We start from the raw sequence: 27,612 nt of genomic DNA on the forward strand, positions 1-27,612 counted from the left end.
CACTGCTCAAAGCACCACACAGCACACCATCCTCACACACTGCTCAATGCACCACACAGCACACCACCCTCACACACTGCTCAATGCACCCCGCCACACAGCGCACCATCCGCACACACTGCTCAATGCACCCCGCCACACAGCACACCATCCTCACACACTGCTCAATGCCCCACTCAGCACACCATCCTCACACACTGCTCAATGCCCCACACGCACACCATCCTCACACACTGCACAATGCACCCCGCCACACAGCACACCATCCTCACACACTGCACAATGCCCCACACGCACACCATCCTCACACACTGCTCAATGCACCCCGCCACACAGCACACCATCCTCACACACTGCTCAATGCACCCCGCCACACAGCACACCATCCTCACACACTGCACAATGCACCCCGCCACACAGCACACCATCCTCACACACTGCTCAATGCACCACACAGCACACCATCCACACACACTGCACAATGCACCCCGCCACACAGCACACCATCCTCACACACTGCTCAATGCATCCCGCCACACAGCACACCAGCCTCACACACTGCTCAATGCTCCACACAGCACACCATCCTCACACACTGCTCAATGCCCCACACAGCACACCATCCTCACACACTGCTCAATGCCCCACACAGCACACCATCCTCACACACTGCTCAATGCCCCACACAGCACACCATCCACACACAGAGCTCAATGCCCCACACAGCACACCATCCTCACACACTGCTCAATGCACCACACAGCACACCATCCTCACACACAGCTCAATGCACCCCGCCACACAGCACACCATCCTCACACACTGCTCAATGCACCCCGCCACACAGCACACCATCCTCACACACTGCTCAATGCACCCCGCCACACAGCACACCAGCCTCACACACTGCTCAATGCACCCCGCCACACAGCACACCATCCTCACACACTGCTCAATGCCCCACACAGCACACCATCCTCACACACTGCTCAATGCACCACACAGCACACCATCCACACACACTGCTCAATGCACCCCGCCACACAGCACACCATCCTCACACACTGCTCAATGCCCCACACAGCACACCATCCTCACACACTGCTCAATGCACCACACAGCACACCATCCTCACACACTGCACAATGCCCCACACAGCGCACCATCCACACACACTGCTGAATGCCCCACACAGCACACCATCCTCACACACTGCACAATGCACCCCGCCACACAGCACACCATCCTCACACACTGCTCCATGCACCCCGCCACACAGCACACCATCCTCACACACTGCTCAATGCACCACAACACACAGCACACCATCCTCACACACTGCTCAATGCACCACACAGCACACCATCCTCACACACTGCTCAATGCACCACACAGCACACCATCCGCACACACTGCTCAATGCACCCTGCCACACAGCACACCATCCTCACACACTGCTCAATGCACCCCGCCACACAGCACACCATCCTCACACACTGCTCAATGCACCACAACACACAGCACACCATCCTCACACACTGCTCAATGCACCACACAGCACACCATCCTCACACACTGCTCAATGCACCCCGCCACACAGCACACCATCCACACACACTGCTCAATACACCCCACGGCACACCATCCTCACACACTGCACAATGCACCACACAGCACACCAGCCTCACACACTGCACAATGCACCCCGCCACACAGCACACCATCCTCACACACTGCTCAACGCCACACAGCACACCATCCTCACACACTGCTCAATGCACCCCGCCACACAGCACACCATCCTCACACACTGCTCAATGCACCACACAGCACACAATCCTCACACACTGCTCAATGCACCCCGCCACACAGCACACCATCCTCACACACTGCTCAATGCACCCCGCCACACAGCACACCATCCTCACACACTGCTCAATGCACCCCGCCACACAGCACACCAGCCTCACACACTGCACAATGCACCACACAGCACACCAGCCTCACACACTGCACAATGCACCCCGCCACACAGCACACCAGCCTCACACACTGCTCAATGCACCCCGCCACACACCACACCATCCTCACACATTGCTCAATGCACCACACAGCACACCATCCTCACACACTGCTCAATGCACCACACAGCACACCATCCTCACACACTGCACAATGCACCACACAGCACACCATCCTCACAAACTGCTCAATGCCCCACACAGCACACCATCCTCACACACTGCTCAATGCACCACAACACACAGCACACCATCCTCACACACTGCTCAATGCACCCCGCCACACAGCACACCATCCTCACACACTGCTCAATGCCCCACACAGCACACCATCATCACACACTGCACAATGCACCCCGCCACACAGCACACCATCCTCACACAGTGCTCAATGCCCCACAGCACACCAGCCTCACACACTGCTCATTGCACCCCGCCACACAGCACACCATCCTCACACACTGCTCAATGCACCACAGCGCACAGCACACCATCCTCACACACTGCTCGATGCACCCGGCCACACAGCACACCATCCTCACACACTGCTCAATGCACCACACAGCACACCATCCTCACACACTGCTCAATGCACCCCGCCACACAGCACACCATCCGCACACACTGCTCAATGCACCCGACCACACAGCACACCATCCTCACACACTGCTCAATGCACCCGACCACACTGCACACCATCCTCACACACTGCTCAATGCCCCACAGCGCACCATCCTCACACACTGCTCAATGCACCACACAGCACACCATCCGCACACACTGCTCAATGCACCCCGCCACACAGCACACCAGCCTCACACACTGCTCCATGCACCCTGCTACACAGCACACCATCCTCACACACTGCTCCATGCACCCTGCTACACAGCACACCAGCCTCACACACTGCACAATGCCCCACACAGCACACCATCCTCACACACTGCTCCATGCACCCTGCTACACAGCACACCATCCTCACACACTGCTCAATGCACCCCGCCACACAGCGCACCATCCTCACACACTGCTCAATGCCCCACACAGCACACCATCCTCACACACTGCTCAATGCCCCACACAGCACACAGCACACCATCCTCACACACTGCTCAATGCAACCCGCCACACAGCACACCATCCTCACACACTGCTCAATGCACCCCGCCACACAGCACACCATCCTCACACACTGCTCAATGCACCCCGCCACACAGCACACCATCCTCACACACTGCTCAATGCACCCCGCCACACAGCACACCATCCTCACACACTGCTCAATGCACCACAGCGCACCATCCTCACACACTGCTCAATGCCCCACACAGCGCACCATCCTCACACACTGCTCAATGCACCACAGCACACAGCACACCATCCTCACACACTGCTCAATGCACCACAGCAAACAGCACACCATCCTTACACACTGCTCCATGCACCCTGCCACACAGCACACCATCCTCACACACTGCTCAATGCACCACACAGCACACCATCCTCACACACTGCTCCATGCACCCCGCCACACAGCACACCATCCTCACACACTGCTCAATGCACCCCGCCACACAGCACACCATCCTCACACACTGCTCAATGCACCACAGCGCACAGCACACCATCCTCACACACTGCTCAATGCACCCCGCCACACAGCACACCATCCTCACACACTGCTCAATGCCCCACACAGCACACCATCCTCACACACTGCTCAATGCACCCCGCCACACAGCACACCATCCTCACACACTGCTCAATGCACCCCGCCACACAGCACACCATCCTCACACACTGCACAATGCCCCACACGCACACCATCCTCACACACTGCTCAATGCACCCCGCCACACAGCACACCATCCTCACACACTGCTCAATGCACCACACAGCACACCATCCTCACACACTGCTCAATGCCCCACACAGCACACCATCCTCACACACTGCTCAATGCACCCGACCACACTGCACACCATCCTCACACACTGCTCAATGCACCCCGCCACACAGCACACCATCCTCACACACTGCTCAATGCACCCTGCCACACAGCACACCATCCTCACACACTGCTCAATGCACCACAGCACACAGCGCACCATCCTCACACACTGCTCAATGCACCCCGCCACACAGCACACCATCCTCACACACTGCTCAATGCACCCTGCCACACAGCACACCATCCTCACACACTGCTCAATGCACCACAGCGCACAGCACACCATCCTCACACACTGCTCAATGCACCCTGCCACACAGCACACCATCCTCACACACTGCTCAATGCACCACAGCGCACAGCACACCATCCTTACACACTGCTCGATGCACCCGGCCACACAGCGCACCATCCTCACACACTGCTCAATGCACCCCGCCACACAGCACACCAGCCTCACACACTGCTCCATGCACCCTGCTACACAGCACACCATCCTCACACACTGCTCAATGCACCCCGCCACACAGCACACCAGCCTCACACACTGCACAATGCACCCCGCCACACAGCACACCGTCCTCACACACTGCTCAATGCACCCCGCCACACAGCACACCATCCTCACACACTGCTCAATGCTCCCCGCCACACAGCACACCATCCGCACACTGCTCAATGCCCCACACAGCACACCATCCTCACACACTGCTCAATGCACCCCGCCACACAGCACACCATCCTCACACACTGCTCAATGCACCACAGCACACCATCCTCACACACTGCTCAATGCACCCCGCCACACAGCACACCATCCTCACACACTGCTCAATGCTCCACACAGCACACCATCCTCACACACTGCTCAATGCACCCCGCCACACAGCACACCATCCGCACAATTGCTCAATGCCCCACACAGCACACCATCCTCACACACTGCTCAATGCACCACAGCACACCATCCTCACACACTGCTCAATGCACCACACGCACATCTCTCACCTTCCAACAAACTTGGACAATCATGTCTCATACCCAACATTCATCGCATAATATTCACACACTTTGTTACAAGCATCATCGCCACATCTCTTAGCATTCACACTGCCAACTGTATATTTTTTATCATTTTCTGGAATGTGGATATTACTGGCAAAGCCAGTGTTTGAGCCCATCCCCTATGGACTGAAGATTTCAGAGGAGAGTTAAGATTCAACCACATTGCTGTGTGCCTGGAGTCACATAGTATTCCTCCACTAAATCACTGAACCAGATGGGCCTTCACGACAATCAGTGATAGTTGTCATGGTCACCATTAGTGAGACTAGTTTTATATTCCAGATTTATTAATTGAATGTAAATTCCACCAGTGCCACGGCAGGATTTGAACCCATGTTTCCAGAGCATTAACCGCAGCCTCTGCATTACTTGCTCAGTGACATTACCATCTTGTCACCATTTCCCCTATTCACCCATGTCTGCCTCATCAGCCAAGCAAATGGCACCACACTCACTGATACCTTTCCCTCTCTCTTGTGGGACTAGGTGACACAGAGCTGGAGGCAGCAGCATCTAATTTTCAAGTCTGCATGTTCTCACCCCTGTGGAGGAGACAGTGCTCAGAATCCCTGGAGTGACTACAACTGAGGCCATGGGCTATGGCAGGGTTGAAACCATCGAAGAGGCTGTGCCTAATCCTCCTCCCGTAATCCAACCACCCCTTTATCACACATCCTTTTCTGATTTATAATTTGCTGATGGTGTAGGCATTCACCTTATGCCCTTCTACTCACCACAACTTTATCCTTGTGCCTTTCTCCTTTCAGTTATCCAAGAGCTGTAGCCTGCCAGACAGTGGTGAAACAAAAAGAGGTGGCAGAGGTGAAAGACAGAGATGAAAAAGGAACAAGTCACTCGCTCACACATTTACAGCCCTCACCTCAGATGCTGACACTGCGTGTACTTTTGAGGATAGATTAGAGATGGGATCTGCACATGATAAGACACCAGCAACCAGTGGCCTGTAGCAAGGGGGTGAATGTCGTAGCCAGCCATTTACAGCCTGATACAAAATGGCCAAGCAAAGAAAGGACATTGCTATGGCCTGACTGGAAAAGTGGGTAACTAACTTCGGGAATCTAGCCAGCAGAATTAATGGCTTTAGACTGTGAATATGTGATTTACACAACCTGCAAGTAACCTATGTGAGTTATCACAAATGTCTTTGATTTTACGGCTGGCGATGAATTGTGAGCAGGATACTAGACACTAAATGTCTTCAGGAGAAATGCTGACCATGATGAATTAACTGGATGAAAAGCAACACATTAGGTTAAGTGGATTGGCCATGCTAAATTGCCCCTTAGTGTCCAGGGATGTGCAGGTTGGGTGCGGTTGTGGGGACATGGCAAGGGAGTGGGCCTAGGTAGCATGCTCTTTCAGAGGGTTGGTGCCGACTCGATGGGCTGAATGGCCTCCTGTACTGTAGAAATTCTATGGTTCTATGTGTCCCTGATAATAAGCTTATCCTAATCGATGATTAAATACACAGGAAGAGGAAAGGAAATATTAACATAACCCAAGAACAACTGGTCCCAAGGTCAGGCATCTTGCAATGAAGCAATTTGAACACAGACCCCTGTGTGTTGTGCTCCTGAGAAGAGATACAACCTGTGGGTGAGTCACAATTCTATGAACATTAATGACCAGAAAGGACAGCGATTGATTAGTGCGCACATAAATCTGAGCACATAAATGGAAGAATGTGATCTGTACCAGTGAGACCTGCATGAGAAGGAGAGACAAAGAGATTTCATCAGGGAACTTCAAGGAGAAAGATCGAAGAAGACCTCAGGTTCTGAGCTTGACGAAGTCCGATCCAGCCCAATTGGGTAGTGATGCTCCTATGGGCTCATTAGGTTAGTATTAGCAGTTAAAATCTATGCTTGTAAACCTTTAGTGGTAGACCTAGAGGGGAATAGAAGCATTTACGTGTGTGATACAGTGTAAGAGAATCAGTCTTGTCTCACTTCATAAGTGTTGAAGTTTTTTTACATTTTCCTAATAAAGATGTGATTGGATTTAAAAATAAAGTGGCTGTGCCTCTCAATTGACTGGAGCAAAGATCCCGGTCAACAGTCTGGTACAGATGCCAGTTTATTGGGGGGAAAGTTTGCATATTAATTCTGCAGCAGAGGATTCGGTTGAGCATTTCAATGGGGCAGCCAACAGAAGAAGACAGGGATTTGCACAATAGAAAAATTTGTTGCATCGGCAGATTGTCAAAAAGCTTCCTATCAATGTCAAGGAGCACAGAACAGTCTAGCAGCAATTAGCAAAGGGATTTGCACAGAGCTTGGAACCCATTCACTCTAGCATGAAAATGCTAGCCGGTCCCATCACCACACTTGAGGCATGATGATGGTCAATGTCTTGGCTTCCATTGCAGCATAAGTAGGAACTGCCCAACATCTGGGTGCTGCATTCAAAGCACAGCCTGAGGTCCTTATTATTTAAACTTACAGGATACTGCGAGGCCCGGATAGAGTGGACGTCGAGAGGATGTTTTCACTTGTAGGAAAAACTAGAAACCGAGAACACAGTCTCAGACTAAAGGGATAATCCTTTAAAACAGAGATGAGGAGGAATTTCTTCAGCCAGAGCTTGGTGAATCTGTGGAACACTTTGCCGCAGAAGTCCGTGTTGGTCAAGTCACTGAGTGTCTTTAAAACAGAGATAGATAGGTTCTTGATTAATAAGGGGTTCAGGGGTTATGGAGAGAAGGCAAGGGAATGGGGATGTGAAAATATCAGCCATGATTGAATGGCGGAGCAGACTCGATGGGCCGAGTGGCCTAATTCTGCTCCTATGTCTTATGGTCTTATAAGCTCAGCTTAGTGCCATAAAAGATCAGACTGCTCTCCTACAAAGTCAGTTTGCTCAGGCTGGCTCAGATGTTTCCCATCATACTTATGGATAACCATTGTTCAGAGGAGCTTGCAGGGTGTCACAGCAGTCTGGTAATCTGTCTGTCTACACATTGCTAACGTTGCTGAACTGCCACCCCATGAATGTCAGTGAAAGTGCAGAGCACAGCCCTGCATTCTTTGCAATACAACAGCATGTATCCTCCCACCGCTGCCACACATCCAGTACCCCTGCAGTTGCATGTCAGCCAAATAGCCCAGATTGCTACCACCCATGCCAAGGTGGTGCAGTCTGAAGGAGCAACCTCAAGGGTCAGAGCAGCTAGAAGTGTTTTGCAACATCATCTGCAGTCAGCAAGCAGCATTCCACCAGCTACTGAGGTAGCATTATATGGGAACAGTAGAACAGGCGAGGGCACACAGAAATATGCACCAAGGGAGTGCACAAGGGTGATTAATTGTTGTTTGAATTAAGTGAGGCATGGTTTAATTTATGAGCTTTGATTGGAATATTTACTTCGTAGTACATTTTTTTAATAATGTGGCTATGTGTGTTGGTCAATAGCGGAGGGAGCCAATCGAGCAGATGTTCATATTCAGTCACCCTCACGGCCAGTGGCAGCGCTGACCTCAGTCTACTCTGAGGCTGCAGTTTTGGCTGTGGAAGGTCGCAAAATTTAGTCAGGACTTCCTATGTGAAGCTGAAATATTTTATATACTTCTTATCATCGAGGCTCTGGTGGGAGAAGTCTTGCTTGGCTATCTTCCTTCCTTCTCCTCTTTCTATCAGCTTGTCCCACTCTGTGCTGTCTCTTCCCATTCTCTCTGTCATGCAGTTGGTCAAAGGGAAATGTAAACTATGACATCTATGTCAAGGAGCAAATGGTTTGTGCAGAATCCTTGAAGGAAGGACAAAAGTCCTTCACTGCTTGCCATACCATTTATTCCCCGTTGATTTAAGCAACTTTAAAGTACTCTGGAAATCAATCACTTCTACAATTACCGCAAAAAACAATAGGAATCAATCAGAAACTAACCTGAAAGTAGTTGATGATTCATATTAATAGTATAGGTGGAGGAGATGTCGCCAAGCTTTGAATTTTGCGTGCCCCCTGTAGATGTGTTTTCCAGGGGTGGAGGGCACATAAAATGGGGTGGGCACCTATCGCAATCCGGGGCAGGAAGATACCAAAATCAGAAGCCCCTCGAGCATATTTATAGGAATAATCAAGGTTCAGTTAGGCATGCTATCAAGCCAATTGGCCCTAATAGTATGCTGCCCACACACTTGCCTTGGGCAGCTAAGCGGGATCATGAAACCCAATGTTTAAAATCAAATGCTTAAAAGGCACGAGGGAAGGAAAGGGTCGATCTTAAAGAGCTGATCTTCGTGAATTGTGGGACAGCACTCCATTAGGTGGAATCCTGCCCTTCCTTCCTCCCCACTCCCTCCATAAAACCCACCCCACCCCTACCTAACCTACCCAAACCCTCTTGACCGAAGATCTCCGACTTACCTGCTCTGTGGATCCATTGGCTCTGGTTGTCGTCTTGTCCAGCAGTCCTGACAGCTGTCGTTGATGCCTTCCTGGCACTGCGGGACTGACGGAGCTGCAAGCCAATTGGATTGCAATTCGACCCAATTGACCTGCAGCTCTAGAATGCAGGACCTCCTCCCCATTGAGGGGCAGAAGTCCCACTATGTCCTTGTAGGTCCCCCTGCAGTGGGTCTGGGTGGGACAGGTTGGCTCCATACGGTTTCTGGTTATGCCATTCACCCACTCCCCACCACCCAGCCCCACCCAACCTCCCCATATTATTCAGCACTTAATGTAAGCTGCAGTGTTGTGGCATCAGATCAGTAGAATCAGATCAGAATTGTGTCCTGTTGTGCCGACTCTACACATTCCCCATGGATGTTCCCTGTGGGTCCATGTTAACTTGCTCAGAAAAATGGTGCCTGGAGCAGCTAGCAGCAGAAGTGTGTGCATGCACCGCAGACACTGGTTTGCAGGCGGAATGGCATTTACAGCACCCAAAAAAAGATAAGCACTAGGACACTGAATTTTGCCGCCTGTATGTGATCGCACAAAGATATCCTGGCCCTCCAAAATCTGGATATTATACTCTATCCCAGTCCTCCACAGGTTGCAGCTTTAGCTTCAAAGTTTAATTCACTCACCAAAATGGCCAATTATTTACCTTTGCTGATGTTAGATCCAGAATGGATGTAAGCTTCGATAAACTTAGAATCTTGATTTATTATGAAACAAAACTTTTTTAAACCTTGTTGTAAGAATTGGTACACTCACAGCATACTCTGGAAGGATAACCATCTATCCGTTTTTAAAATACCCCAGCATGCACACACACATATCAACAAGGGACAAACAGATTGGGTTTCTGCAGAGATGGGCTTTGGAAGATAGATTTTATAACATAAAGGATAGAGTTTGCAGGGTTTTGATGCTGTTGATCTGGAGCTCCCTCATGTGAAAATGAGCTACTGGATCTGATTAATAGCTGGAGGTTTCACCAATGAAGCTTTGGCATTGAGCGGGGTCAATTCTTCTCATCTCAGTTTTGCAGATGCAGAGAAGTCACATTCGGCTGCAGGTTGATAACCACACACGGAATTTCAGGCAAGACAGAGAGAGAACGAGTTAGTGCAGCCTTCCTTCTCAGTTTATTCCCCAACACACTGATTTCGAAAACAACAGGTCCAAAACTTACTGCTTGTCTCTCTCATGTTATTTCCAGCAAATCACTAACTGTCGCCAGTTTTTTTCCCCCATCAATTAAAAATGATTCCAGCCCAAAACTAAAAAACAAGCTCTCTTCCCCCAAGTGCCATGCAGGTGATTTCTTGGAGATAGACAGGCTTGTCCCAAGTCCAAAGATGAACTTGTGACCGCTTCAAAAAAAACTCCAGGTCAGCATCCAAGTGTCTAGATATTGCAATGTCTTTCTATATTTTAAAAGAAAAATATAGTGTTGAGATAGATTTTCCCAAAAAGTGTAAAGTTCAACCCAATTTTCACCAGCCTTTATTCTTCATTCCAGGAGAGTAAATGATTGCCACTAGCCATTTAACTGCGCTGAGCATGATAAGCACCAGTAACAAACTGTATCAAAATCAAATGCAACTTTAGATCTCATTCCAGAAAAATAATAATATTTCAAATTGTGAGTTTTTTTTGACAAATCCTGAGAAAGATTTCATGAATTTATGTTGTGCAAATAATAACACACAGATGCTGGATACATTCATATCAATTTCCCGTTGCTGTTTTAATTAATGTTTAATCCATGGGATCACAGCTGTTAAAGAGGCAGGTAAAATAATTTCACATAAATGTGCTTAGGCACAGATGGACCAGATGGGCGAAGAGAGAATTTCCAACTCTGCATTAAAAAATGGCTCCCTGAACGTCAATTTTTCAGTCTGGGCGAGCGGGCTGGATTAGAAGTTGGGGTGGCAACCTTGGAAGAACAGAGGAGGGTGCTGGGTTTGGAGGTAGATTTCACGAAAGGATTGCCTTGGGGATCTGGCATGGTGTCCAAAGTGTAAAGATGAAGGACGCGATCTACCCAAATGGAGACGAGAGTCCCATAGTGCGAGTAGTCGGGTGTTTCCCAATGCTAAAAGCTATCCACTGTCTAACACCCAACCGAGTAGATCGAGGGCCTCAGCAGGGAATGTTCGGCTGAGGCCGCACTTAGCCCCGTTCCCTCCACTGAGGACCTCCGCTCGCCAGAACCCCTCAGTGCAGGGGGAGATCAGTCACTTAAGCCCCCGATGCGACCCCCGAACCCTCCCCCAGGCCCAACTCACGTATAAGGGGGGACCTCGGTCCCCCTGCACCCCACACCCACGCAGTGTGACAAACGGGACCAGACATAATGGCACTCGTGGCGGTCTCCCAGAGGATCAGAGACCCTCAGGTATGTCCTCTGGGCAGGATGGCACCCTGCCACTGCTGGTGCCACCTGGGAACCTTGGCAGTACCAGAATGTCACCCTGGCTCTGCCAGTCTGGTACCCTGGCAGTGCCATCTGGATGCCAGGCTGGCACTGCCAAGGTGCCAAGCTGGCATTTAAAAATGGCATCCCACTCTCTTGAGCCCCCAAAGTGACCCCCAAATCCCTAACTCATGCACCTGCACGGGCCATCCCTTGGCTCGATCCCTCCACGCAAAAAATGCAAGCTTGGCACCCTGGCAGTGCCACCTGGTTACCTTGTCAGTGCCAGGCTAACACTCAGGTGCCACCCTGCCCAGAGGGTATGCACCTGGGGGTCTCCTATCTCCTGGCAGATGCTGCTTGCCCAAGGTCTCCAAGGCAAGGGAGTTAGATACCAATGCCTTAGTTAGATTTCGGGAACACATATTAGAGTGAGATTAGCTGTCTCAATCTAATATGTAGATTTTCCAGAAGGTGATCCCACCCACAATGGGCGGGGTTCACATTGCGACATCTTGCGAAATCATGTTTGCTCTCACGAACCTTGGCGAGTTGGGTAGATCCCGAAAGTGGTATCTCCCGGCATCTACTGGCTGCGCTGAACTGCTTTTCGGGTGTAACGTGACTGGTAGATCCCACCCAGAAACGTTTTGGTCAGATGTTTTTCTTATAAATTTGTCCTAAAAAAAATCAGGTTGCGGTTTGATAAGGTTGGCATTTTGTTTTTCTGCTTGTGACTTGGAGTGATGCTGAACTCACTTGGATTGCTTCCAACTTTGTTAAGCCTTTGTTCAATTGCGCCTGGTTACGATTAAGTAGCTCCCAGCCCTGTTAATTCATTACAATCAATTAATTTGTTACGTCTGATGTAACTAAGCTGGATCTGGCCCTCCTCAGAACTAAGCTGTATATGATCTGATTTGGGACCTCAATTTGGAAGCAATGTCAAAGCCTTAACTTTCAATGTAAATTTATGAAAATTGTGCCAGGAATGAATGACTTCACAACACAGAGAGACTAGAGAAAGTGACAGTCTTCTCTCTAGAGCACAGCTTTCAAAATTCCAAATGTTTTTGCTCGAGTGGAAACTTTTCAAATGACAGGGAAATGGTGGAATGGCAGAAGACACAAATTTAATATGATTGGCAAAAGGACCAGAGGCAACACGAAGAATGCATTTTTTTAACATACAGTGGATCTTGAATGCACTCCTGGATGGATTTCTCCCACTGGCCAGATCAATAGTGCAGGGGGGAGGAGGATTATTTGGATAGTTCTTTCAAATAGCTTATACAAACACGATGGGATGAATGGCCTCCTTCTGTGCATTGCTCACTCTACGATATGATCCTTGACCTCTGCCCATCTCAGCTTAGTTGATCTCGGTCAGAATTCCCTGGTTGTTGAAATGCACTTTTCCTGCTGGCAGCAAACCCAGGCCAATTGGATGTGCGGTGGGGCGGTTTCAATGGGAAATCCCATTGATAAGCGGCAGGAAGTTAGAATTCCACCGCCATCAAACAATGCGCTGCCCAGCAACGCATGGCTAGCGATCCAGAGACTCCTATCCCACATTGAACTGTATCAGTGATGTGACCATCAATTCACTAGACACGTGATTGGAAGTAAACTGTGGTTTTAATAGTCTTACAACTAAGCCAGCCTGTGACCAGAGGAACTGAGAGCGGGCTTACGGCTGCAGTGCTTTATACTTCTGGTTAGTGGGAGGAGCCATGGGCAGAGCCATGGGCGGAGCCAAGGGTGGAGCCCAGTACAAACTCCTCATCTCCCCCTATGGGCAGAGCCATGCAATGGCTCACATACAGAGCCCACAAGGATACAATGCATGCAAGGCAATACAGTGTGAATTACGATGGCATATAATTCACCACATTCACCCCCTGTAAAAAAAATCAAGCCCGGCGGGGGTGACAGGTCTACAAATTGAGCCAGTCCCGTGGCCGAGTCGTCCTTTGGGATTGGCGGAGCACCGGGGTTGCAGCCTTTTCGGGTGGCTGGGTGGTAGCGGTCGGTGAGGGTACGATGGTGGACTCCGGGGGTGATTCGGTCCGAGCTTCGTGCCCGACCGTGCGACGGGCGACGGGGAGCGCAGGAAACCTATAGGCGCAGGGGCGCGGAGCGTGGGCGGTGAACCTATAGGTGCGGGGGCGCAGGGTGCGGAGGGTTGGGTGGGGTGTAGCGTGGGGGGTACCTCGGCGGTAGTGGTGGTGGAGTTCGATCCTGCAGGCGCCAGGTCCCGGAGGGAAACAGTGTCCTGACGGCCGTCAGGGTATTCGATGAAAGTGTATTGGGAGTTCGAATGAAGTAGGAGCACTCTGTCTATGAGCAGATCAGTTTTGTGTGCCCGGACGTGCTTCCAGAGGAGAACCGGGCCCGGTGTCTTCAACCAAGCTGGGAGCGAAACCCCAATGGTAGTGCCCCTAGAAAAAACAAATAGCCGTTCGTGAGGGGTCTGGTTGGTGGCGGTGCATAGGAGGGACCTAATAGCATGGAGCACATCGGGGAGGACCTCCTGGGAGGTCAGGAGATTCCTGGACTGGAGGGTCAGTAGGACGGTCTTCCAGACCATCGTGTTCTCCTTCTCCACCTGCCCATTCCCCCTGGGGTTCTAGCTGGTAGTCCTGCTCGAGACGATGCCCTTGTCGAGCAGGTACTGACACAGCTCGTCACTCATAAAGGACGAACCCCTGTCGCTGTGTACGTAGCTGGGGAAACCGAACAGGGTGAAGACACTGTGCAGGGCTCTGATGACTGTGTAGGAGGTCATATCGGGGCACAGGATGGCAAACGGGAAGCGGGAGAACTCATCGATGACGTTCAGAAAGTACACATTTCGATTGGTCGAGGGGAGTGGCCCTTTGAAATCGATGATCAGGCGTTCAAAGGGCCGGGATGCCTTTACCAGGTGGGCCTTGTCTGGTCTATAGAAGTGCGGTTTGCACTCCGCGCAGGTCAGACAATCCCTGGTGACAGCTTTGACCTCCTTGGTGGAGAAAGGCAGATTTCGGGCTTTGACGTAATGGGCGAGCCGGGTGACCCCCGAGTGGCAGAGGTCATTGTGGATAGCTTTCAGACGGTCGTCTTGCGCGCTGGCGCACGTGCCACGGGACAGGGCATCTGGGGGCTCGTTGACCTTCTCCGGTCGATACATAATATCGTACTTGTAGGTGGAGAGTTCGATCGTCCACCGCAGGATTTTATCATTTTTAATTTTGCCCCTTTGTGAGTTGTCAAACACGAAGGCAACCGATCTTTGGTCGGTGATGAGGGTAAACCTCCAACCTGCGAGGTAGTGCCTCCAGTGTCGTATGGCTTCCACAATGGCTTGTGCTTCTTTTTCGACCGAGGAGTGTCGAAGTTCCGAAGCGGAGAGGGTTCGGGAGAAAAAGGCGACTGGTCTCCCTGCCTGGTTCAGAGTAGCTGCGAGCGCAACCGCTGAGGCGTCGCTTTCCACCTGGAAGGGGACGGATTCATCCACCGCCCGCATGGCCGCTTTGGCGATGTCCTCCTTGATGCAGTTGAAGGCCTGGCGGGCCTCAGCTGACAGAGGGAAGAGTGTGGCCTTAAATAGTGGGCGGGCCTTGTCCGCATACTGAGGGACCCACTGGGCATATTACGAGAAGAATCCCAGGCACCTTTTGAGGGCCCTGGGACAATAAGGGAGAGGGAGTTGTAAGAGGGGGCGCATACTGTCCGGGTCAGGGCCCAGGACTCCGTTTTCCACGACATAGCCGAGGATGGCTAGCCTGGTCGTGCGGAAAACACATTTCTCCGTGTTATACGTGAGGTTAAGTTTCTGGGCAGTCTGGAGAAATCGATGGAGGTTGGCGTCGTGGTCCTGCTGATCATGGCCACAGATGGTGACGTTATCCAAGTACGGAAACGTGGCCCGCAGCCCGCACTAGTCCACCATTCGGTCCATTGCTCGTTGGAACACCAAGACCCCATTCGTGACGCCAAAGGGAACCCGGAGGAAATGGAAGAGGCGGCCATCTGCCGCGAACGCCATGTAGTGGCGGTCCTCCGGGCGGATTGGGAGCTGGTGGTAAGCAGACTTCAGATCCACCGTGGAGAAGATGCGGTACTGCGTGATCTGATTTACCATGTCTGCAATCCTGAGGAGCGGGTACACATCGAGGAGCGTGAACCGGTTAATGGTTTGGCTATAGTCCACTACCATTCGGAATTTTTCCCCGGTCTTGACGACCACCACCTGAGCTCTTCAGGGGCTGTTATTGGCCTCTATGACCCCCTCACGAAGGAGCCTCTGGACCTCGGTTCTGATAAACACCCTGTCCTACAGGCTATACCGCCTGCTGCGAGTGGCTACGGGTTTGCAGTCCTGAGTGAGGTTAGCAAAGAGTGGAGGGGGTCGATTTTTAGCGTTGCTAGACTGCAGATAGTGAGTGGAGGGAGGGGTCCGCCGAAGCTGAGTGTGAGGCTTTTGAGATTACACTGGAAGTCGAGTCCCAGTAAGAGTGGGGCACAGAGTTCGGGGAGTACGTACAGCTCGAAATTAGAGTAGCTGGCGCCCTGAATCGTTAAGGTCGCGGCGGTGCGCCCTTGGATGCGAACAGAGTGTGAGCCCGAGGAGAGGGAGATAGTTTGCCGTGCAGGGAAGATAGGGAGCGAACAGCGTCTTTCCAGTTCAGGGTGTACGAAGCTCTCGGTGCTCCCGGAGTCGAAGAGGCACGGTGTCCTGTACCCGTTGATTTTAACGGTCATCATAGAGTTCCGGAGTTGTTTCGGATGCAACTGGTCCAACGTGACCGCGCTGAGTTGCGGGTAGTTGGCGGCTCGATCAGCTGTGCTGGAGTGGCCCCGTGATGATTGTCCGCTGAGGTCGTAGTCTTCGAGATGGGTTTCAGAGGTTGGAGAGGATGGAGCCCAAGATGGCCGCCCCCGTGGATCGCACGTGGCGGGCGGCGAGGAAGATGGCATCCAAGATGGCGGCCCCCATGAGTCGCACATGGCCGGCCGTGTGGAGGAGGGTTGCCAAGATGGCGGCCCCCATGAGTCGCACATGTCAGGTGGGGGCGGAGTCGGCATACACGCTGCAGCATTACGGGGCCTGTGGGCCTGTGAGTTTGGGAATCGAGTGCTCTGGGCTGCGGGAGAGTTTGGAGTTTTCTTCGCTAGGCAGACCCGGGCATAGTGTCCTTTGTGACCGCAGCTGCTGCAGGTCGCGTTGCGGGCCGGGCAGTGCTGCTGTGGGTGTTGGGGCTGCCCACAAAAATGGCATGCTGGTGCTGCATAGTGGTTGGGTGGCCGCGCAGTGCAGGCCTGGGGCAGTCGCTGGTTGGGGGCCCATGATGGGGTCGCTTGGTCCGCGTGGAATGAGGTGAGGCTGTGGAATGAGACCTCCATGGTTGTAGCTAACTCTACAGTGTCCTCCAAGTTCTGGGCCCCTTTCTCAAGCAACCATTGGCGCACATAGTTGGACCTGAGCCCTGCCACGTATACATCACGGACAGCGAGTTCCATATGCTGGGCGGCTGATATAGCCTGAAAATTGCAGTCCCCAACTAGGGCTTTTAAATTGCGCAGGAAGTCTTCCAGCGACTCCGCGGGGCGCTGGCGGCGGGTCGTGAAAATATGGCGCGCATAGACCTCGTTGATGGGCCGCGCGTACATTTGGTCGAGCATGGCCAGGGCCTCCGTATACGAGGTAGTACAGTTAAGTTGCGTAGAGATACGATGGCTCACCCTTGTGTGCAGTAGGCCAAGTTTCTGCTCCTCCGTAGTTTCTGAAGTGCTTGATTCAGCCAGGTAGGATTGAAACATCTGAGCCAGTGTAGAAAGATGTCTTTCGCCTCTGCAGCCTGCGGGTCGAGTTCTAGTCAGTCAGGTTTGAGGGCTGATTTCATAGTAGTTTTCTTCAAGTTTTCTAAGACTATTAAATTGATGTGACCATCCATTCACTAGACACGTGATTGGAAGTAAACTGTGGTTTTAATAGTCTTACAACTAAGCCAGCCTGCGACCAGAGGAACTGAGAGCAGGCTTACGGCTGCAGTGCTTTATACTTCCAGTTAGTGGGAGGAGCCATGGGCGGAGCCATGGGCGGAGCCAAGGGTGGAGCCCAGTAAAACTCCTCATCTCCCCCTATGGGAAGAGCTGCGCAACGGCTCACATACAGAGCCCACAAGGACACATTACATGCAAGGCAATACAGTGTGAATTACGATGGCATATAATTCACCACAATCAGACAAATACTCAGCTATTCACAATTCAACTAAAATGAATCCGACCCGATCGAGTTGTCTCAGATTTGTTATTAAGGCTGGTGATTTGTGACGGGAAACCGATCTATAAATCTCAGGGCAGTTGGCTTTAAAATTAAGAACCTTTATAAAAAACCTTTATGAGAAAGGCAAATTACTGCTGAATTAGGGTTCACAGGAAACAAAATAAAATTAAATTACAGGAATTACTTCTTTAAATCTGTTGCAATCAACAAATTTGTTTGTTCAACACTGAATCTGCAGATCACAAAACCCAACATAAAAACTGAGTCAGCTGGATTAACGATTGGAGTGCACAGGCAGTGCTGAGCTGCAGAAACCATTCTGCTGGTACAGTTAATATACTGGTGATCAGAAGTAACGCTTTCCAACTAATATATTAATCCAGTTGATCCTGTCATCCTTCATGCTTTTATTATCTCAAAAGGCACAATTAAGAACAAAAAAATCCCACTGATCGTGAAAAAGATTGCTATGTGTAAATCAGTTCCAGAGATTGCAGCTTTTATCATATATGCAAACAAGGGGCCGAATGGCACCTTGAGGCTGCTCTGCCATTTAATAGGATCATGGCTGATCTGATAGTAACCTCAAATCTGTATCCCGCCTAGCCCTGATTTCCATCAGTCCCTTTCCTACCAAGAATCTATCCACCTCGGTCTTTAATATATTCAAAGACTCTGATTTCCCTGCCTTCTCAGGAAGAGAGTTTCAAAGACTGACGACACCCTCAGAGAAAAAACTTCACCTCATTTCTATTTTAAATGGGTGACCCCTTACAGTGACCCCTAGTTCTAGATTCTCTCTATCATGTCAGGTGAGGGTGAATTTCCTTGGGCCTTTTCCTCCTCGGCTATTGCACCTTTGGCAACAAATCAGAGGACACCCCATGGGAGGGGGTGGGATTTTCTGCCGGCAGTGGAGGTCCCAATGTGGCAGAGAATCTTGTGTCGAGCAAGAAATGGGATTGGCACTCAATTCCATTCGATGCTCCAGTCCCCCGCTGGTGGCCCCCTCGATGGCCGTTAGCCAGCGCCTCCCCCTCGCCTCACTGAAGCCTTCGCATCAGAGGCGGACTTACACTTTTGGGGGCACACACAACCACATCTCAGTATGGGGTCCCCCATTTGGCTGGGGTCCCATGCTGCAGTCCTGTGTGTTTAATTGTAAGTCTGCCACTGCCACTGGATTAACATTTCTGAAGCCCACCTAGTCTTGTTTGGAAAGAGGAGACCATTGTAATACAGTGGGAAGTTACCTCATAGTCATGTGATTTTGGTCTTCCCTGTAGTCCAGTAAGTCACAGGCAGTCTGGAAACTCCATAGTCTTTAAGTTTTGGCCCATCCTTAAAATATGAGGAGTGCGAATTGCATAATTAGTTGTGAGATACGATCCCCTGTGACCATATTCAATTAGGTGTTCTCTGGAGACTTAATACTATCTGTAGTCCAAATGTCAAGTCACATGATTTGCAGCAGCTCTGTTAACCACTTGTTTGTGTCCAATTCTTTTAAAGTATCGACTGAAATGTAATAATCCCATGATAGTACCTTTGCCAGTATGAATGACAGAAAAAGCAACAGCACTCTTGTGAATACTAATATAGATACAAGAACTCTTATCAGTACTCCTACAGAATCTATTCCAATGCCAGCACTAGTGCCTGCCCCAATCATTATTGCTGGCAGTCTGCATGCTTTATTTGGATTGGTCTCAATGCAAATACCTGAGCCAGTGTCAATGCCAGTTATCTATGCCATTAGCAAAACAGAACATTTATTGAGTCAGAATTGGGCGGAAATTCTTTTCTGCAATCCCACCCTAGTTACCATGACAAATCAGAAGGTTCATGCATGAGAACTGCCACTATCTCACTGTTTGCTTCCTCCTTTCCCAACCTGCGACATGTATTTTCTGGTATATTATGGACGTTAATTTGAAAAATATTTTGGGGAAATGGTGTGTGTGTTCTGTAAGTGAACAGTTTAATTAAGCTGGAGAAACATTTGTAGAGCCAATTTGTCTTGGAGAGCTGAGAAATGATGTGCCAAATGCACACATTTGTAATAAGAGGCCATGGTGAAGTTGGTTTATAACTCAGTAGGTTAGGATTAAAAATGTGCATTCGGAGGCAGATAGGGGCTTGGCTTTTCAGCTTTTAAATTTCAAACGGAAGTAAGGAACATTAACAACTTACAAACAACTTAAGTAAGCAAGGGAAGATGATTACATTTTAATTGATCCAAAAGGGGAGGCAATAGGAAGACATGAAAGATTTTTATGTTTTGGAAAAGTTGAACTCAAAGAGGTGCTGAGGACAATGGAATCAAAGATAAACCGAAGAAAGGATCTTTCAGAAGATGTCGAGCTGAATTCCATTGGAAGGAAGGATCTTGGAAAAGCTCTGTGCTGGGATAAGGTGCAAAATCTGAAGCAGCCTCCCAGAATCCAGAAAAGTATTTATTTCAGAAAGCAGTCTTGTTTCCAAATTTTCTTGGGTTTCCGTAGCAGAGTGGATATTGTGACTACATTAAAATTACATTCGTTTTTGGCTTTGGTAATCATTTGAAAATCTATAAGTGAGTGTTGCCCAGCAAGTGTTTATTTCTGTGGTTTGACCAAATGTTTTTTTTTTGTGGGGGTGGGGGGGTTTTAGAAGACGGTTTAACTTTGAGATTTGATCATATGTGCTTGAGTTGTCTTTCCTTCTTGTTTATAAATCTTTTAATTTTTAAAATCCAAAAACTGTTTCTGCAATTCTATGCTCCTGAGATCAGTAGATTTTTTCTGTGTTTTCACCATTACTGAGATCAGAAAGATAAATGTCTCTCTGGGATTTAGCTTGCTCAGCAAACAATATCTGCTATGGTCATAACGGACAGCTTCCTTCAAATATTTATTTTTTCATGGGATGTAGCCGTCACATTACCCATCCCTCAATCCTTGTAACCGGTTAAGTCATTAAATGTCAACCACTGGCCTGGAGTCACATGTCAGCCACCAGGTAAGGATGGTCGATCTTGTTCCCTAAAGGATATTAGTGAACCAGATGCATTTGTACACAATTGAGGACAGTTTCATGGTCACCATTACTGAGACTAGTTTTCAAACCCAGATTTCTTAACTGAATTTAAATTCCACCAGCCGCCATGGTGGGATTAGAACCCATGTCACCGGAGCATTCACCTGGATCGCTGGACTACTAGTTCAGTGAAATTACAACTACGCCATTATCTCTCCATAAAAATAATCATGTATTCTGGGTGCGGTTTCCTCTTTGAGTCCTCAGTGGCTTTTCACCATTCAAAAATAAGGGTGCGTCCATTCAAGACAGAGCTGAGGAAAGACTAGGGTTGTTTTCCTTAAACAGAGGAGGCTGAGGAGTGACTTGATTGAGGTGCACAAAATGATGAGGGTTCTGAATTGAGTAGTTTTTCTATGGTGCCATAAGGAGAATTTCTTTCCTCTCAGAGGGTCATCATCCTTTGGTACTTTCTTCCTCAAAAAGCGGTAGAAGCAGACCCTTTGAATATATTTAAGGCAGAGCTAGATAGATTCTTGATAAACAAGAGGGTGAAAGGTTATCGGGAGTAGGGGTGAATGTGGAGTTGAGGTTAATCAAATCAGCCGTGATCTTATTGAATGGCAGAGCAGGCGTGAGGGGGCCTCCTCCTACTTCATATGTTTGTTTATTCATTTCATTTCATTTCATTTTTCATTTAATTCTAGTGTTGCAAGGGTTCCATGTCATTCACCCTTGATTGGCTGAGCTTTGACTCTCTTTGAATCCTTAAAAGATATATCCACCTTCCTAAATCTAGGTTATTTCCCTTCATATAACTGAATGGATATTAAAAGTTTTTGACTGGCAAGTAGGTTGTTGAACACCAATTCAATATGCACATGGATTTCAACCACATGGTATCCATGAGGAAGGCAGTGAAGAATCAGCACAGGTTCAATACATGACATAGCAGCATTTCAAAGAATATGCCAGTGATTTCAGTCTGCACAGCAGCATCAAGAACTCCCAGTAAAGGTGGGTGTTTTGTTGGAAGTAGTGGACCGAAGTTCTGAACAACCTGGGAGAACATAGCAGATGGACCACCAAAACCAAACACTAGTCAAGACAGCACAGCCACCCTTAAACTAGATAAGCAACTATGGGACAAAATCAGCCATCTGCTGATTTTAACATTAAAAAAGTAACAGCTCTGAAATGTTTTGCTGCAGGCTCATTTCAGGTTCTACGTGGTCACTCAATCATCTGTGGGTCTCATGTACTGCAGTGCTTCCTTGCTGCCATCGGTTCCTTCTGGACAGTGAGGATGTGCCAGGAATTATTGAGTCCCAACCCACGAAGATGGGTTGGGACTCCAGAAGACACAGCAGGGCGATTGAAACACTAATCTGCTCAAAGTCCATCAGGGCCGCTATACAGTTTCTGTTGGCCACAAAGTGCTCCGAATTAAATCCCTGCTCTTACCATGTCCTGCTGCAAGCTACAGAAATATGTATTTTCTTCGTGAGAGCAAAGTGTCGAGAACAACCGCGTCCAAATTTAATAGCAAAGCAGAAAAACCGCAATGTGCGAAAAGTGCTGATTTTAAGTTTTTCATGTCAACACATACGAACAACCTGTATTTATCATCATCAGTTTTGCTTCGGGCATGAATATTTTATATAGTTTAGCAGAACACAACTCTTCATTACCAAAAGGATGGCAAACATTGAACACGTGCACATTGCAGGCTTCTTCCCAGACCTGATCGTTACATTGCAGCATTCTCAGCAGATCAGATGCATGAGCTGCGGGCGTCTTGTGTCTGAAGCAAAATGATTAAAATAGTTTTGCTTTTGCTGGAGTGCAATGCTGTCCTGCTGCTTTTTAAAACTGTTTCTAAAAGGGGGGCGGTATCGAAGAACTTGCATAATTTTCTACTGTCAGTTTATTGATTTTACCGAGCTATCGTAAACTAAATACGACCCGCTGAATCGATTTTTTAAAAATTATTTTTGCATTTTCAAGTTATTGCTGAATACAGCCAAGGGCTAAAAGCAGTTCGAGCTGTCTACTCAAGTTATACACATGGACGAAGCACTGCTGACTAAACAGTATCTCTCCATCAGCAGCAGCATCGGCTTCCTTCACCAAACAATAAGTAAGTCCAAGGAATCAGTGGACTATGTGATGAACCTTTTCTTTACTTTTGATTTGCCTACCCTCAGCTCTAATTCCCTGAGCCCTTAAAAGATATATTCACCTTCCTAATTCTGGCTCATTTAATTTAACAGACTGGACCAGCTTGTCAGAGGGTTGTTGAACACCAATTAAAGAAGAACACGCAGTCTAGCCTATGAACCACATGATATCCATTGTAAAGGTAGTGGAGTGTCAGCCCAGGTCCAACACCGAGCACAGCAGCATTGTTGTAATGAATATTTCAGTGATTTCAGTCTCCATAGCAGCATAGATGTATGTATCAACAGTTACAGATATTCTGGGCATGTTGTTGGAAAAAGAGGACCAGAAACATTGTATAACAAGAGAACCCACACCAGATGGTCCACCAGAGCCAACTATTATTCACAGCAGCACAACTAGTTTTGGAACCAGCACTGCAACTATGAGGCTGAAATTAGCATTGACAAATGTGTCCCAGTCCAAGGGCAGGAAGAAAAAAATATATCCACATCAACCTGGCTGTCTTTTAAAATTATTATTTTTATTTAAAAAATTAACAATGCTTTACCCTGACCCACTATGTGTCACGATGAAAGAGTATCGCAATTGGAACATCAGTTCTTGGGGGTGTGTGGCTTTGTTTTGGTTTGAGGAGATAAGTGAGAATAAACAGCCCAGTCATTGTGTAACAATTATTAAAAACTATTTGTTAAAGTAAAGAAGAGACAAATACACACGGATGGAACTGATCAATGATGATTAATGTACATGAATTATTCCACACACACACAATTTATGTAGAACGTAGCCCTTATTCCAAAATATATCAACGATCCCCGAGCTCCTAAAAACTATCTTGTTTCCCCAAACAACAGCCAAAGTGAATAAATCTTTACGTTACACCAATGAATAGTTAACACATTGTGCAGGCTTGATAATCAAGGGGGCAATCCAACAAAAACATTTCACGGTCTGGTTTTGAGTGTGTTTAGCAGGGTGTTTCACGGTGCCTGTCGTGGACTTTGCCATTTCTTTTGGCCTCTACCAGGAACGTCCTGTCATGGCCGCACTTTAGTCATTTCCTGCACTAAGGAGGTCCGTTCACAAGTGCAGGAAGGCAACTTGCAGATCGGGGTGCCTTTTTAAAGGCAGCCTCCATTTTTTGACCCCTGTCAGCAACCCCCACCGTGACCTCTGAACCCCCCTCCCATCCCCCTCCACAATTCACCTGACTTAACTCTTCTGGGGTCCTCAAGCCCCCCCTCACCGCACCTCTTATGGATAAGGCACCCCCGATCCCAACCCTTGGCATGGACAACCTGCCATCAGAATACCTTGGCGCTGCCAACCTGGCACCATGGCAGTGCCCTTGCCAGCCTGGCAGTGCCACCCAGGCACTCTGGCAGTGCCACTGTACCAGCCTGGCAGTGCCAAGGTTCCCAGGTGACAGTGGGCCTGCCAAATTGCCAGCCTTCCCTGTTCCTGACCACCCGGTGGTCGGGGAGATCCCCCTACAGGTCCCGGTACGACTGAGCCACATTTGTGGAAACTGGTACTAAACGGTACCCTGGCAAGGTCTCCCAGGTACAATCGTTAGGTCCCAGGCAGTGGGAGAATCTGGTGAACGCATATTTAAATGAGTCGAATGGCTCATTTAAATATGTTAATTTGGACCACGCCCGGTGAGGGTGAGATCCAAATCGCGACGTCTTGCAAGGTTCAGTTGAATCTTGTGAGATGTCTTGAGTGTCGTAAATCTTGTGAGAGGCCGTTAAATCGCACCCAAAGTCTGGGAAACATCTTTTCCTAGTACAGCAAAGGTATTTAAACTACCTATACAAATGTTTTCTGCGATGCTTTGCCTCTAAGACTTTGAGGCTGTTAGCTGGAAAACTGGCTTGTCTGCTTCCTGAGGCTGCTTGGTGTTTACTGGCGTCGCTGGCTTCTGAGGGCTGGCCAATTATATCTTTGTTACTTTATGACGATGCCTTCTGAGTATTTGGCTCTCTGCCCCTATCAACTTCCTTTTCTCTATGCTTGTATCATTGATCTTCCCAAATGGCTTTAAGCTGTTTCTGCTCATAAACTATTCGCATTTAATTCTTACCTAAACTCTCTTCTAAACTCACTACTGGGAGAGGACTCTTGGGGTCTTTGGAATACATGCTCCTGCTGTCTCTAGGCAGATATCTACCTGTTGCTAGACATCTCGCATCCTATAATATTTTGTTAAATTTTTTTTTACTGCTGTTGAGAGGAACGTTCATGACACCATGACACACACCAGAGGAATTTTGAACCTCCAGAAAACCAGCAAAGACTGCATTATCTTTGAAGTGGTGCTAATGTCCTCTGTGACTGTTCACAATCAAATTCCAAAGAGGTTCACTGACACATTTTTACATTTATGAGACAAACCTCGAGCCAATGGAGAAGGTATGTGTGCATGGGGCAAAGGGGGCCCTGACTCCTCTACTAAACACCTTACGAATCCAGAGCAAGGAAAATACACTGTTTGTCCAAAACCCAGGAGAAGAAGTGGGAGGTATGTCACATGATGTCCCCCAAGCTGCTGGAACTTGTAATATTGCCAGTGGAACTGAACCAGGCAGTCAACCATTTTAACAAGGAGCAGGTAGAAGCAGAAAGAGCTCTGCCGAAGTATAGTGTCAGGACCTCATCAACATTATAAATGACTGAAACATTGGAACCTCTGTATCTGTGCCTTCAAGAGTAATTCAATTCTACAAAACCTCTCCCATCATTGAAGTCCTAGCTTCTGGAGTCAGCTTACTACCCTTAGAAGGAATGCGCCTTCGGACTTTTGATTCTGGACACCAGGCTCACATAAAGTCATATCTCTTATTTTTATGGTTGTCTTGCCCTGTACCCTTTTCCTTCGCTTACTCTCTTTTACGTATGAGTGTAAAAGGGACAGAGGTTTCGAAACCCCCTTTCCCACATTGTGTGTGTGTAAAATAAACCGACCCTCTGCTTTTATCTTATCTCGAGTTTGCTGTGGGATTATGAATCGAGGTTTGGAACACTTCAAAGTGAAAAGCGGGGGAACACACCGTCACTGATAAAGAGAGCATCGGAAATCAAAAGCACCTTTCCGTTTATGGACGAGTTGTAAGAGGAGAAATCAGGGATGTTTAAATTAACCCCCTCCTGTCCATAGCAAGTGACAGCACTCAGCCTTCTACCACAGGTTTCTTTCAGGATCTCTGTGACCATTAAAGCATCCGTGCTTCACAATAATCTCAGCAGAAATGCACACAATGCTATGAGCTTCTAAATGGTTTGTGACAACGGTTGAGGTGTTCTGCTGAGATCGAGATGTTCTTTTGAACATCCCAATACCCCAATTTGGCAGCACTATAGCACAGTGGTTAGCACAGTTGCTTCACAGCCACGGGATACCAGGTTCAATTCCCGGTTTGGGTCACTGTCTGTGCGGAGTCTGCAAATTCTCCCTGTGTCTGCTCCGGTTTCCTGCGGGTGCTCCGGTTTCCTCCCACAAGTCCCGAAACACGTGCTGTACATTCTGTATTCTCCCTCTGTGTACTCGGACAGGTGCTGGAATGTGGCGACTAGGGGCTTTTCACAGTAGCTTCATTGCAGTGTTAATGTAAGTCTACTTGTCTCAATAAAGATTATTATAAAGATTATTATATTATAAATAGAATAAGCCAACAACTATTCTTCACCAAGGCCGGAATCCTACCTGTTCTCAGTTACTACTTGAATTCTGCCTCTTGCCATCGCTAGCTGTAGTCATTTCATCATTGATATGGCTGGAGACCTATCACTTCTTGAACATGGTTTGACATCTATCTATCTCCCCTTGGACATTGCAAGAGTGGTGCCTAGTATAATTCTCAGGAAGTATACTTTCCTACCTATTATCTGTGCATTAGCTGAACTAAATATAAGGCAGGATATTCCACAATCCGGCCAATGGGGTTGACCTTGGATGGTCTTCCCGCTGGGTTACTTCCCATCCTAACCTCTCCACAGTTTCATGTTGGGGCGGGCAAGGCCTCAGCTGGTAGGCCCACCCTTTTCCCACTTGAGGCCCTTAAGTGGCTAAGTAGTGACCACTTCAGGGTTGTTCCATGCCTTTTAACTTTGAACTTCAGGGACAGGATTCTCCTGGCAGCTTTCTGGTGCGGTGCGTGCCCGCCGGCTGCGGGATCCTCCATCCCAGCAGCTGGTCAATGGGGTTTCCCATTGTGGGCACCCCCATACTGTCGGGAATTCCGCAGGCGTGGGTGCACTGCCAGCGAA

The 27,612-nt window shown here is 48.8% G+C and overlaps 1 protein-coding gene across 1 annotated transcript in view; it reads right to left on the reverse strand.

The window, feature by feature from the left end:
- The window catches only part of LOC119953915 (acid-sensing ion channel 2-like), a 348,128-nt gene that overhangs the window by 56,781 nt on the left and 263,735 nt on the right, over positions 1-27,612 (reverse strand). The gene's annotated exons all lie outside the window — the stretch shown is intronic.

This window comes from Scyliorhinus canicula, chromosome 19 (genome assembly GCF_902713615.1).
Source record: "Scyliorhinus canicula chromosome 19, sScyCan1.1, whole genome shotgun sequence".
NCBI classification, from domain to species: Eukaryota; Metazoa; Chordata; class Chondrichthyes; order Carcharhiniformes; family Scyliorhinidae; genus Scyliorhinus; species Scyliorhinus canicula.